Source organism: Pangasianodon hypophthalmus, chromosome 27 (genome assembly GCF_027358585.1).
Source record: "Pangasianodon hypophthalmus isolate fPanHyp1 chromosome 27, fPanHyp1.pri, whole genome shotgun sequence".
NCBI classification, from domain to species: Eukaryota; Metazoa; Chordata; class Actinopteri; order Siluriformes; family Pangasiidae; genus Pangasianodon; species Pangasianodon hypophthalmus.
In genome coordinates, this window is record NC_069736.1 from 12,313,062 (window position 1) to 12,328,097 (window position 15,036).

Here is a 15,036-nt window from a genome sequence, read left to right on the forward strand (position 1 = left end):
CACTAAAGCACTGCTGCATGACTCTGTTTATAGGTAGAGATTTGAGAATTGAGGGTTAAATCCCACTGGCACTAATATCTGTGGGTAGTGGAATGGCATTGTGGGTAATGTAGGAAACCGTTAACCAAAGTGGAAGTACATCAAGATGTCGATGAAAGAAGTTTCAAAACAGAATTTTATTACGAAATAAATCTTGGACTCCACTGAACATGTTCATTCGATGAAAAGATTAAGAAAAGAATACAAGGGTGGATTTTTCCATTAAACACTTATAATAGAGAAAAATGTTGTCCATTTCTATTTATTTGCATGTGCATTCACAAAGATGAGTAAGACACCAGGACAAATCGTGCATTTGTGTCTGTGTGTGTGTGTCTTGCCATCATTCTTAGCCAAAGTCCTTGAACAGTGCTCTAATATCCAGGCTGTGAATTGGCCGTTTCTCCAGAACCCTGACAGCTGCTTTAAAAGGAAAGTGGCAGGATAGGAGCAGCTTAATCACGCAGCCTGGACAAACAGCTGGCTGCGAGTCTGACTCAGACAGAAACACTGCAGCTTTGTGTGGTAGGTCTGTCTTTCAATAACAAGTCAGAAGAACCTTCAGACTCCTATCACCAGAACATTGTTTTTGTCAATTTTCCCATTTTTGGCTTGGGAACGTTGTGTTTTTTATTGTGGTGCACATCCAGTAAGTCTCTATTTTCCATTTCCAAGGATATCCCTTCATCCTTCCTGAGACGAGCCATGACCACACTCCAGGAACTCATCTGGTTTTCAGTAGGTGTCGAACTCATAATTCCGGCTTCCTTGGCCTGTTAAAGACCCAGTTTATTATCCGCTTATAATAAAGGAAATACTATGAATTATTTATTCATTATAATGAAGCTCATAGGAAATGTATGTAGTTATGAGATTAAAGATTGAAAGCCTGGACACATGGTGGAGGCAGTTTAAGTGGCCAAGCAACAGAGATTAAACCAGAAGGAAGAGTAGGAATAAGAAAGAATGCTGATGGATGGGATTCTTTCTTTCTTTCTTTCTTTCTTTCTTTCTTTCTGTTAAAAAGAAAATCCAGATAAGATTAATGTCATTTTCATAAAGAAAAGGATGATTGGTAATAGATGCTGCAATGATCTACACTATCTGGAAGAAAAAATGCTAAACTGTACATGTCCTTCTCACTGGGGTTTTACCCTCTAGGGTACGTCTTTTGTACTTTTAATGTGTATATTTTACATGGTAATGTGAATGTAGCTCACGTTTACCTATAATTATTTAAGGTACATAATTGGACCATAATAACAACTCTTGTACCTTTAATTAGACAAATAGTTTAAAGGTAAACTATGTGCACCTTTCCAGGAAATAGACACTCTAAAAGTACAAAAGAAGTATCTTTGAGCGTCACACCACAGTGACACAGAAAGGAGCAGTTTATTCTGAGAATGTAGTGTTCTGGTTGCAGATCCCCGAAATATCCATCAGATCTGTTCAGAAATGTTTACTTATACTATTCTGATTTAAAAATGTGTGTAAGCATTGCTATGGTGATGGTTTCTGTGAGTTTTCTGTGTGTTTATTTAATATTTTTGTAAGGAGTCTCCAGTGTCAGTGTAACAGTTCCTTTAAGTTTTCCACCATGGAGCGTCTTTGCGCTTTGTGGTTTCTCTGCAACATGACAAGCTGCTCTGTTTTCTTATCTTATTAACCCCAAGGGAGAAGAAAGAGAGGCTGGTGAGGGAAAGACTATATTTTACAGCTTTATAGCTGCTATAATGTAAGTGATAGCAGGAACTAACTGGTTCACAGACGTCCCACTACACTGAAATATAAATACACACGGGTAAAAAATAAGGATGTTGTTGCTGTTTAATAAATAAGAAATTGTCAGTTTTGCCAAATAAGAGGATTAAAATACTTCATGACATGCTGTTAAGGGAAAATAATCAACTCTGTAAATATTTTACATGCTTATTTATAAGTATTTTAAATACTTATGATTTATGCATGGCACTACTTTGCATTCCTGATTCACAGGTTCTTAAGAAAGATGAAAATGCACAGCAATTTGCTCCCAAGAAATGAAAAACAAAGGCCCTGTGACCTGAACGATAGATACAGAGGGAGAAAAAGCACTGCTGGGGAAAGGAAACCATGCATTTTATAATTACATGGGCGATAAGACTGAATGAACATGAGTGTGTTTGCCTCTGTTTTTGAGTGTGTGTATGGGTGTGTGCTGTGTGCAGTGATAGTTGGCATTCATATGCATGTTTGCTCATTTGCCACTGTCAAATGGTGTGTTTTATTTGTGTGTGCAAATGAAAGATACGGTGTTATCAGATTCCCGGTGTAGTTTATGCTATTTCTGGAGAACTGTGTCCTTTTGTACACAAGTATGTTAAGCATTCACATAGCGTGGCATCTGCAGCTAAGCTATTTGCAGCAACATGAGGGAATGAGATATTATTTGTTACAGAGGCCGTGTGCATGAAAACAGATCCATCTTTGGTTGTGTGTGTGCGTGTGTGTGCATGTGTGTGTTATATATCATAACTCATTACTAGCACTATTGCCATAAAAGTCTGAGTAGACATCTAATCGGATCTAAGATCTTAGGTTTAAAAATAGATCTTCAGGTTTTAAAGTTTAAAAAAACCCTGAGAGCATTTATATATCTCGCTCCATTTTATGTTTCTTTTATAACCTTCCATATCTCTACTGTTCTGCTTTTATCTGTCATTCTTCCTCTATATTCTTTGCCTGATCTAATGGATTGCAAGCTAAAAAAAGAGCAATTGCCCCGTACTATCCTCACTCTACCCCTCTCTCTCTAGCTTAACATTTATATCACAGAACGTTTGTCTTTGTATAATAAAAGGCCAAGCTGTTTTCCAATGCAGTGCTCTCATTCCTTTCGTGGCTGGCATACCTGTCTCTGTGGCATTTAAAAATCTCCTCGGCCTGCCCTGGTGTTAAAGGGCAACTTCACCAATCTTTTCAGAATTTAAATGCTCCATGCTTCTTGATAGTGCTGTCTCGCTGGAGTGCCCAGATGATAGGAGAGAATGAAGTACCATGCAATGATGGCTGGGGGGAAGACTGTGAGGCTGGTGTGTGTTCAGCTGCGTACATGAACAGTATCCAGTCCTGTAAGTTGCTTTGGAGAAAAATGTCTGCCAAATGAAGTAATAGATAGATCTGGAGAAATACGCTGTAGACTCTAGTTGATAATAACGCCACATTTTTTAAATCTATGGACTAGGGGTTTGTCATAACTGCCCTCGTTCAGTCCCTTAGGCATGCCTTGGGCAACCTTTAGCCCTTCACAAGTGGTTCTGTCAACTGTTTAGCACTGAAGATACATTTAAACCTCAATCATTCAATCATTCATCTTTGGGAAGATGAATGATCACCTTCGGGTTGCTGTGAATCTGGAGTCTATTCCAGAAACAACTGAGCAGGAGGCTGGAATACACCCTGGAAGAGACCGGTCCATTGCAGGTCACAGACAGAACATACAAAACTCACACACAGTAACCGGAGGTCAGGATCAAACCAGTAACCCTGAAGCTGTGTTTGATTATTCTTTCAACTTTGTAATCTGAGTAATGCTGAATTATTCTTTTTCAGAATATTTGCAGTATACAATACAAAACTGCTCTCTCTGCTTTTAGTGTTATAAATAAAGCAGTGGTCAGAACAAATGTAAATAAAATTCATCCAGTGGAAAAGCCAATTCACTGAAGGGGAAAGGACACAAGATGTGAAAGACACACACTAGCTCCTGGTAGTGCTTGCTTTCGCTTCGTGCCAGCTTTATCTAGGTGAACTTTGACCTGTGTATTCTCGAGCCACTGTATTCTGAGCCAAAAGAAAACAAGAAGGTGGGATTGTAGTCTCTTGGTAGTCTCTTTGGTCAGTAAAAAATATAGAAGCTGCTTGTTACTAAGTAGTGGTGACATCTGAAGTTTGACTTCCTGTTTTCTGTTACTCTTGGTGCATATCTGGGGGGAAAAAATGTTGTCTCATCCACGTATATACCCGAGGTGAAATTCTGTGATAAAATTCTGCTTTACCTCTTTGCCTGCTAGCATGTTCTTGTTAGTAATGTTTGTACCTCTGGGTTATATTTTGTGTAGGCATACAACACCTCTATGTTTCTGGTGTTTTGTGCTTCCAGCTTTTGACAAACGCTGCCTCTGAATATGCAAACTACAATGTAGCACCTGGTTACACATCTGTTGTGCAAATTAGTTCCATTAGTTCGTCTGTCTTGTGCCCTTGTAGCTCTATAGTGTATCCATGCTCTGTTTTGTGGGAGCATGAACCAAGGCAGTGGTGTTAAATTAAATGGGGTGTTTTAGTGCTGGCTCTATGTTGAGCACTGCATATTATTCTTCATGCAATTGGATTGAAATAGCACTCCCCTCCATGGTGACACCTCAGCCAGCTGCTTATATCGCTTTTTTCAAGCACAAGCCCAGTATTAACTCCATGGGCGTTAAATAGTTTGGTTAAACCGTGTTGGTTTCTCTGTGTGTTTTCTAAATTGCATGTGTCAAAGCTGTTATTTTATACAGCCAATCAAGCACTTGGAGTTTAGTCTTTCTGATTTCGACTCTGGTCTTTGTGTTACTGGTTTGTAGCGAGTCAATAAGAGATTTTTAGAGACTTTATGGCAATATGCACAAGGTTCCTTGTACAGTGCGATTCTTAGTTTGCATGCTGTCATGGGTGCTGCAGTGAGATGCTGCGTTCCTGCTGTGTTCATGGTGCCCTGTAAATGGTAATTTGCAAGTTGTAACGACATCATCTCCCACCTCGGGATGTTCAACGTGCGCAGTGGGGGAAAAAAACAAAGCATGACTGCCTCCACAAAAGTGTGATTTTTACGTAAAGCTAATAAAAAGCTCCTTTAACTGCATGGTGACTTACAGTTACAGACCTGAGTGGCTATTGGTTCTGTTCTACTATCTTGAACTTCACATATTCATGCAACATTTTGGACTGAAATTGCAGCACAGCATCAGCAATAGCGTGTAGCTTAGCACCAAACTGAACCATGTATGAGATCATTCTAATGTTGATGATTACCTTCGCGAAACAGCGATTAGTTTGGTCAGTGTTATAGCTTTACCCAAGCACTGTGTCTGTATATTAACTGATCTAAAGCTAATACTGCTATAAACCAATTTAAAAGTACGCTTAAAGTGATCTTTATGCTGTTCCCAGTGTGAGCGGCCATGTTGGTTATGATGTCACCCTGTAAGTGTGGAAGGAACTGGTGGTTGAGAAGACTACCCCAAGGTGATGAGCTGAAATATCAAAGTAAGGAGACATTTTCTGTCCCTTTTACTGATTGTAGGTGGGGAATTATAAGTTTGCCTCGAATGCTGCATTAAGTCCTTGAGTCTTGAATTGACTCGCTCGTTACAGTACTTGAGTACATGGTTCACTGTAAAGGCACTTTTTCATTATAATTAAACCATAGTACCTTTAAGTTTACTTGATTTTTTTTAAATAAAATATTCAACTTTGTTACATTAGTTTTTATTTGTAATGTGTGATGAAGTGACAGGACACAAGTGTGCAAACTCATAACACAACATGGGAAAGCAGGTAAGGGTCTAAACCAGGAAGCAGCCAGAACTAGAAAGCAACATAAAACAAGAAAACGCAGAAAACAAACGCATTAGAACGGCAAGGTAGCACAGTAAGACTTCACGCCTCACGAAACTAGAGCACATGAAGATATAAATAGACAGACTTATTAAAGGAAGAACTGAAAATGGGTGAGGACAATCATTCCAAATTGTTCAATAATTGTTCAAAAATGCATTCCTCAGATACAGAACATTTTTATTAGATTAATGAACTAAAATCAAATTACAGTTTGATATCATTAAGATCGCTTTGATTCATTTCATTACTATTCTTAGTAAACAGAAAATGACACATAAAGGTATGTGAGCGTTTTATTATATTATCATATAACCAGCACTCTTTCATTCAAATTTCATAGACCTTATGATGAGAGTAATTTGGTTTGGATTTCATAAGAAAAAACTATGGATACTAAACCTAAGCTATGTTTTCCTGAATTGCTAAAAAGCTGTGAGGTGTCAGGTACATGCACATAGACAGCAATTTTCACACTCTAGCTAATTTAGCTTCACCATAAAAGGTAAAGAGATAGAGAAAATTGCATCATATGGGTTATATGGCTGAAAATGGAAGGGCTCTTGGGCCTGTAAATGTGTTTGGTTATTAAAACAAGGAACTTATGAGACTATATGAAACCCAGTATCAAATATGATACAAGAATTGCATCACATCTAGTGAAGGCATATTATTATTATTATAATATCTCATTGATGAAGATGAGGATTATATTCAATATGTTTCACACTAGCTGCTACTACATGATTCTTAGGAAATTTCAGTATGCTATAGTTGGACTGTGCTGTCCAATGGAACAAGATGTAGAATCTACTTTTATGCCAGAAGCTCTTTTTTCTCTCTTTTAATGGAAAATGGAGAAATAACGAAGTTCCACAGAGTGAAGAATTTTAAAAGGTGTATACTGAATTTATTATGGAATTTATTTTACATAAGAAGACAGCTATGTATGTTGTGATGTGGACTTGCAGGTTCAGTTATGGCAGTTTGATGGGTGTCACATCTTGTTAGCAACACTGAAAGAAAGAGAGAGAGAGAGAGAGAGGAAGAGGATGTTGGATCTGAGGTACCAGGATGAGATTGATATTTCCTGCTCATAAGCCCTAGCATGCAAATCAAACGCAAATACCATGTCCTTAACACACCCGGAAACGCAACGGCAGTTTTTTTTTATTAACATAATGACAAAGAGAAGCAGATAGGAGATGGAATGAGTAAGTTTGTGCAGAAGAAAGACAAAACTCTCATTATATTCTGAATAAATGAAGCCAAATTCCATTATATTTTGACATTCTGTTATCGCTTATCCAAGACACCACAGAGGACGGCTAATAAGAAAACAATATGGATATGTATATGAACAGAGATAAAAGTAATTTGGTGTGTGGGTAGTGATGGCCTGTGAAAGCTGAAGCACTGAGGTCGTAGACCTGAGAAATGCTGCGTGGGTTTGAGTATGCGTTGAGTGTGTGTGCGCAGGTTAATAATGAAGGTCGTCGTTACTCATTTGCTGCAGTACAATTTGACAGTCCTCTCAATGGGCACCTCATTAAAAGTGAAAGTAGGAAGCGGAAGTCCATGGAACATTTACATTTTTCTAACTGAGAGCTCTGTGTGTGTGTGTGTGTGTGTGTGTGGGTGGATAGCTGGGTATGGAAAGGAGATGGGTATGACAGAAAGCTAGATAAAAGACTATTTTCAACCTCAGTTTATCCGAGTATTTATATTTTACACATATCAAGATACACGATACACTGTATACCTGAAACCCCACACTTAAATTAGCTGGAAATCTGCAAAGAGCATTACATTTCAATGTTGTACGAAAGATAAGATGGAAAAATAACAAAATCGAAAACAAATATTAAAATCAAACTTTTAAAAGAGCTGAATTAACATAATTAATTCTATAATAATGTGTTGTACTATTATTTATGACTAATGTAGCAGCAGAGATGGCAGCAGGTGCAGGTTAATTGTCTTTCTTTTCACACAGGGCAGACAAATCCAAAAAGTCAAGCCGAATCAGGGTGTAATAAACAGGCAGGAGTCAGATGATGTATGATGGGCAAAAGGCAAAGACATAAACCAGGAACCTGAAAACAAGATCGTATCCATGAAGTAAACACACTGATATAAGGCTTGGTATGAGAACACTTTGTGTATACTTCACAATGGGTAAGTGTACTAAAGGTCCTAAAATGCTGTGACTGTCCCTGTGTCTCAGTTCACCGACTTACACTATGCACTAAAAGCATGTACTGTTTTCTGTGAAGAAAAAGTAGATACTTTTGAGTGTGTAGTAAAAGAGTACGTTGTTCTACGTTGAGGACGTTGTTGCCCGGAAGCGAACAAACTCCTCGTTTCAGCTTTCCTTCATTCATCTTCCCTTATATAATTTATACTATAGAATTTAATTTACCATTCCCATGACTTATTTTTCCACATTTCATTTAAATCTGCCTTGTTTGCAGGTTGAACTCGGTGAAGCAAACCATCATGAAACTCCTCCTCCCTCGTGCAAGGATTTGTGGGCAATTTTAGCTGAAAAAGTGTCGACGGATCCACACTTCGAAAATCTACCGGAAATAGTAGACCATCAGGGTACCTTGGGGATACTTGCTTCAATATACTCTGATTTGGGACACACTAATTCTAATCTCGGATACTGTTTAGGATGGATAGTAGGTGAATTGGGAAGCAGCACAGAAGCTGGGGTTTCTAGTGGCCATGTTTGTCAGCTGCTCTGTGTTTCGGGAATTGGAAAGCAATGCTGATTCCGGTGTTGACGTGATATATATATATATATATATATATATATATATATATATATATATATATATATATATATAATTTATATAATTTGTATATTATATATAATTTGTTTCATTTATTACTGTTTACTGCTCTTTATAGTATTTTTTTTAATGTAGAAACATTTAATTTCATTATTTTTGAAGGCATCTTTGCTCTACAGCATTTCTTTGCATGTGCCTAAGACTTTTGCACAGTACTGTATGTATGTGTATATATATATATATATATATATATATATATATATATATATATATATATATATATATATATATATATGTGTGTGTGTGTGTGTGTTTGTTTGTGTGTGTGTGTGTGTGTGTGTGTGTAAGAGGGGCAGAGGACTGTCTTGTATAATTAAGTTTTAATTAAATTTATTTATTTCTTTAATATCTGAGCTGTGTAATGTTCTTGCCCCCAAAGACCCCTTTTTCTAGGCATATGCACTGCCCAAACCAGCCACACACACACACACACACACACGCACACACACACACACTTTAAGGGTAGGTAACAGCTGGTTATGCTGCAGTGGGTGCCATTTGGGGGAGAAATGGAGGTTAATGAAATGTGAACATGTAGAGAAAATGTGGTTAACGTTGCTGGGATATTGCAACCTAAACTCATCTGCAATTCATTTCCCCAAAGCACTCTTTCAGCCAAATCAGCAAAAAGCTGTCAGGATAAGCTAATATCACCTTATAATACTGTAGCGTAGGTCAGAGTATCACAACAGTGCTCACAAAAAACTGGAATTAAACCTAGAAATATGTTTCTTTTTACTTGCATGCTAAAGACTTCTTTCCATACAAATACAGAAAAAGGTCCTAAAATGTCTGACTGAGGATAACAAGGATTAGAGGATTAGAGATTAAACCAACCAGGACAACTCTGTGAAAGTAATTCTTTCAAAAACAGGGAAAAAAAAACATCGGGTGCTTCTGCTCCTGTTGTAGGGGAACTGTATAATTGTGTGTGTGCATGTGTGTGTATGCGAGTGCATGTGTGTCTGAAAAAGCCCTATGAAAAGGAATGAAGAGAAAGAAAATACACTACAGTCAACTCCAGAATTATTGGCACCCTTGGTAAAAATGTTGCTAATTAGCTCGGTCTTACACTGAAATCTTAGACAAATCTAACCTTTAATTGAAGTAGATTTATTCTAAGAAATGTAACCAAATTTAACCAAAACCACATGTGTCATAATTATTGACACCCTTGCATTTGTGCAACCTCCTTTTGCCTACATAACAGCACTGAGTCTGCTATAATGCTTCCTGAGTAAAAAAAAATGTGTGACAGAATCTCTCCAGATTCTCCACAGTCCTAGGTCCAGTTTTTTAAAATGTTCTTAAAATAATTTTCTTCCATTAAATGTTAGATTTCTCTCATGTCTCAGTATGAAGTTAAGGTAATTAACCACCAAAAAAATTCTTCATAACCTTTTTAACCCCTCTTTACCAATGGGTGCCAATAATTCTGGACTGTATATACTACATTATGAATGGTATACACATGAAGGATCCATATAAATCAGGACCTTGAATTAATGAATGTTTTACTTCTTACTTCTTGCACTAAAAGTCAAATTGGAGACAGTTCTTCACTTAGCTTTAATGCCAAAATTATATTTATATTCATTTGGGTGAACATGAGTCAATAAAAATGATAAGGTGCAACACATTATATACTGTACATTATACACACGCAATACTTTACCAGGATTTATTCATTATAGTATACAATTATTACAGCCAAATGTACATAGTAATAGTCACAATATGAAGATATACATTTAACCTACAAACAATAAAAACAATACTCATGATGATTGTAGTTATTGGAATAATAATTCTTCATAGTTACATAGTTTCTTCCTCAACCTCTTTTTCTGATGATTTTACAATAAAATAAAGCATACCAGAGCTCACTCGTATCTCCACTGGCCTTAGCTGTCAGACCCCCAGTTCTGGAAGTATTTCAAGTGTAGTGGGTTAAGTAAATTGATTGAACTAGCATGGTTGCTCTGCTGACCCTGGGTTAAAGGGCTTTTTTTCCATTAGCCACAATGACATTTGCTTTAATGAGGCCAGCTAAGCTGCGTATTTAGCCTTGGCCTCAGCTCATATGATGTGTAGACAACTGCTGTGTGTGTACACCAATCAGTCATAACATTAAAACCACCTTCCTAATATTGTGTAGGTCCCCCTTATACCACCAAAACAGCTCTGACTCATCGAGACATGGACTCCACAAGACCTCTGAAGGTGTGCAGTGGTATCTGTAAGTTGCGAGGTGGGGTCTCCATGGATTGGTTTGGTTTGTCCAGCACATCCCACAGATGCTCAATCAGATTGAGATCTGGGGAATTTGGAGGCCAGGTCAACACCTTGAACTCTTTGTCATGTTCCTCAAACCATTCCTGGACAATTTTTGCAGTGTGGCAGGACGCATTATCTTGCTGAAAGAGGCCACTGCCATTAGGGAATACCATTACTGTTACTGGTGTAACAATGTTTAGGTAGGTGGGACGTGTCAAAGTAGAAGTGTGAAGGCCAGGACCCAAGGTTTATCAGCAGAACATTTCCCAGAACATCACACAGCACACTGCAATGGCTTGCCTTCTTCACATAGTGCATCCTGGTGCCATCTTTTCCGCAGGTAAGCGACGCACACACACCCAGCCATCGACATGATGTAAAAGAAAACCTGAATCATCAGACCAGGCCACCTTCTTCCATTGCTCCATGGTCCAGCCCTGATGCTCACATGCCCATTGTAGGTGCTTTCAGTGGTGGACAGGCAGTGGACGGGGTATGTATGTTTACACAGAACAAGATTGTTGCCATTGTTACCTTGCATTACATTACAACTGTATGCAGATAGATAATATTAGGATATCAGTAGCATTAGGACAAGAGGAAAGAAAACAGGTGTTTAACTGAGAAAAAGTGGGGAGAGAGAGAGAGAAAGGTGGACATGCATAGCTTAAAATTTCATAATGGGTGTTAACTGCAGCACAGTATAACTACTATTACATCTAAATGACCAAATATATCAGCTGCATAGTGCATATAAATCTGTCCTGGCAGTTTTATAGCTATAATCTGAATTCCATTAAGAGCATGAGAGGTATAAGAACAAGTAAGAGAGCACAGTACAGGCCTTCCGTTACATACTGGCTAAAATTTGGCCATTTATGTGTTGGCTTAAAGGAAAAGTCCACCCTGAAACACATTAAATATATATATTTAATATATATGTATATATATTATATAATTATATTGAAATATTTGTGATGTGTTTAGTGATTCTGGTGCTAATTTGTTGGTCGATGTTGTATTTTTGGCCCTCACAGGAGGACATTGTGGTATTAGCCTGAAAGCTTCGTGGTAATGAAGCTTTGGAAGTTGATCTGTATGAGTAGAGTGTACAGGTGAGAAAGTAAGACAGCTGGACAGACTGAAGGACTAAAGCTCTGCTGCATCACTCGCTTTAGGTAGAGATGAAGAAAGAATTAAATCCCACTGGCACCACAGCCAATCAGCATTGTGGGAAATGTAGTAAACCTTTAACCAAAGTCAAAGTAGACCAACATGTCAATGAAAGAAGATAAAACTAAAAAAAAACTCAGAATCTTTATAATAAAATAAAATAAAGTAAATATTTGACGGCATTGACGATCACATGGTCATTATAATGATTAATATGCAAGTTGTTGAGGGTGGATTTTTCCTTTAATGACACAATAGTTACTTTATTTCAGGATCATATTCATGCAAAATTTATGCTACTTGTATAAATTATTAGAGTCAAATGAAAAGTAGCAGAGAGTTGAGTTTTTCGTATATGTAAAGCTCTCAGATGTTTTCCATGAGTTGCACTGTTTTACTTCCTTAAAAACAATCTAGGGGTACTCCCTTGGCTTATTATTCTTAAATGTCTGCTGGCTGATGCTTACCTTTCTCATCCGTGCCTCTGTAAAATGATGTTGATGAAACTCGGAATCAAGTTCCCAGAACGCAATCACCTTGATGAGTTAATATCGGTCATTATCAGCTCAAGATTGAAGTGCCACATAACCAATAGGTGTGGCTGATTGTGTTTGAGCCAGTTTTGACCCAGATTTCAAATTCAGTGGAAATTTTAAATGTAGCTGATTAAGCCATGTCATTTTTGGCCAACAATACCTGTGACATTGCCATTGACCTTGAGAATTAGGTTCTAAAAGGCAGCAAGTTTTTTGTCTTTTGTAGGTCAATTCAATTGATGCCTTGCCCAATTCTACATTTCTAACCTAATGTACTTATGGAAATACAACATTACTGGCAAATTTTAAGAATTATAACTTTGCAAGAGGAAATAAATAAAAAACCTGTAAGTGTATAAGTTTATAAGATAAATCTGTAAATTTATAAGTTTAAAACTTATATCCTGAATTTATGTATTTCTGTAAAGCTGCTTTGTGACAATGGCCATTGTTTTTTTTATTAAGTGATATACAAATAAAATTGAATTGAATTGTATTGTATTGAATTGAACTTATCAGTTTGATTATCTGGATCATACATATCAATCTCTGTCTCATTGCCTGAGGTAAAAGTCAGTTACAGCATTGAAACCTGAGCCTCATCATCATCTCTTCACTTGACTGATCTGTGTTCATTAGGACATTTATAGCTTTGTAAAATTTTGTCCGCTGTCGTCTGGACAGAGTGTGCAAGTGCTCTTCTCGGTTTTGATGATGACGTGACGGCGCAGGAGCATCGCATATTGATACTCAGTATCTGATTACAAACTGAATTCATGAGGCTTATGTCAATACTACTATGCCATAGAACTTGATCAAATTGTGAGAAAAGCGCACCTAGCATTGCGTTGCGCTTGTTAAACTGCCTCGTTACCCGAGGTGACCTTTGAAAGGCAGACAGCCAAGATTAGAATGTAGCCTAAATAAAAACATTTCTACGTTGTTTTAGTAAAATATGTTTATGCTGTCTTAAAGATGAGGTATCCAAGTATGTTATTGACAGAAAACCCCAGTTTTGGTCAAAACACTATTTTCGATTTTCTTGGCTGTTTGCCTGAATTTAGCCATCGTGACTTCCGATGGATTTTCCCAGATCGCCACACATACTGCGTCATTCCTACGTGTTTTCAAATAAATAACCGACTGATTTCTGGTCACACTGGCTCGCGGAAATATCCATTTGATTTAAGTTCTGACCAAACTAACTCCACCTGCCTATTTCTGTCTCTCTTCCCACACACACCTACATTCTCACAGGTCAATTTAAACAGGCTATTGTGCGCATGTTTTCTTTTCTCAGTGATCATGTTCTCACATGTTCATCAAAAGTATCTCATTATCCCCAGCTGTTGAACTGGAATGTAGAGGCAGACAAAAGGCAAGCATGCCAAACCTCAGTGTCGTTTTAATGAGAAGTCATTTGTACAGTAAAAGGCCGAATGCCAAACATAGCAGCCTGATGATATAGAGTCACACAAAGGGTTGGTCTTATGAAATGGAGTCTCATGGTATTAATCTCATAAAGAGTGATGGCATGCTACCAAAACAGACAAAGCAAACAAATGAAGATGACTTATTATGAGTGTACAAATGCACTGGACTATATTTTCTTTCTGTCTCTTTCGATCTTTTGTTATGGCTCTTTCATGAAACTTTTGCATTACCATGACAAGTATGAGGAACGTTGCTTGACTGTGAGTCCACGTATTCACTGATGTGTGTGTGTGTGTGTGTGTGTGTGAGAGAGAGCGAGAGATGAGAGTGTGAGTCACTCACCAGCCCAATTTCAGCTAACACAAATGACCTACTAATAGTGTAGGCACAAAAGCCAGGATGACATAGCCAAGATAACAAAGATTTTCTCATGAAGTTGGTTCCACACAATGAAAAGTCACCAATTATCGCTTCACTATCAGCATTCCCAGGAGTTTCGCTGATTGTCTTCTTGTTTATCTTTCCTCCCTCCGCATACTTTTTAACGGTTATCTGCAACAACAGCGGAGGTCAAATTTGTTTAGTGCTCCTGTCCTACGCTCAGTTACCTTAGCGTGATAATTTATCTGGAGTGATTTTTTTCTACACATGTAGCTAAGAAATCCGTTAGTTTGCATAGTAAAGGTACAAAGACTGTTCTTTGTGTGTCAACCCAGTGTCACAATCCTTTTTATTAAAGAATTCACATTTTCTCTGGATGTCACTGCACTTCCTGCATCTTCAAGCCTTGCAAATGTAATTTAGTAATGTTTCAGTGCATTCTTAAACATACAGACAGTGAAACTTAAAAGCACAAAGAGTTAGATCTTCTCAGCTTAACAGTTTTTTTTTTTTTAAATCGTGGACTCATTTGAAAAAAATTCTTCTGACAGTTTTCTTTCTATCTGGTTTGTGGGATTAAAGAACTAAAATAAAAGTGAGACATTCTATTTTCAACACTAGTTAAATGACAAATCCAGCTTTAGGTCATGCATATTAATCTTTATCAATCTTTATCTATTAATCTTTATTAATCT

The 15,036-nt window shown here is 37.5% G+C and overlaps 1 long non-coding RNA gene across 1 annotated transcript; it reads left to right on the top strand.

Moving 5' to 3' along the window:
- The first annotated feature begins 440 nt into the window (after positions 1-440).
- Positions 441-8,467, top strand: LOC117596260 (uncharacterized). The gene is made up of 4 exons (XR_008301081.1): positions 441-777; positions 1,716-1,777; positions 2,038-5,331; positions 7,679-8,467. It is a non-coding gene; the product is annotated as an uncharacterized LOC117596260 (long non-coding RNA).
- Positions 8,468-15,036: the final 6,569 nt, after the last annotated feature.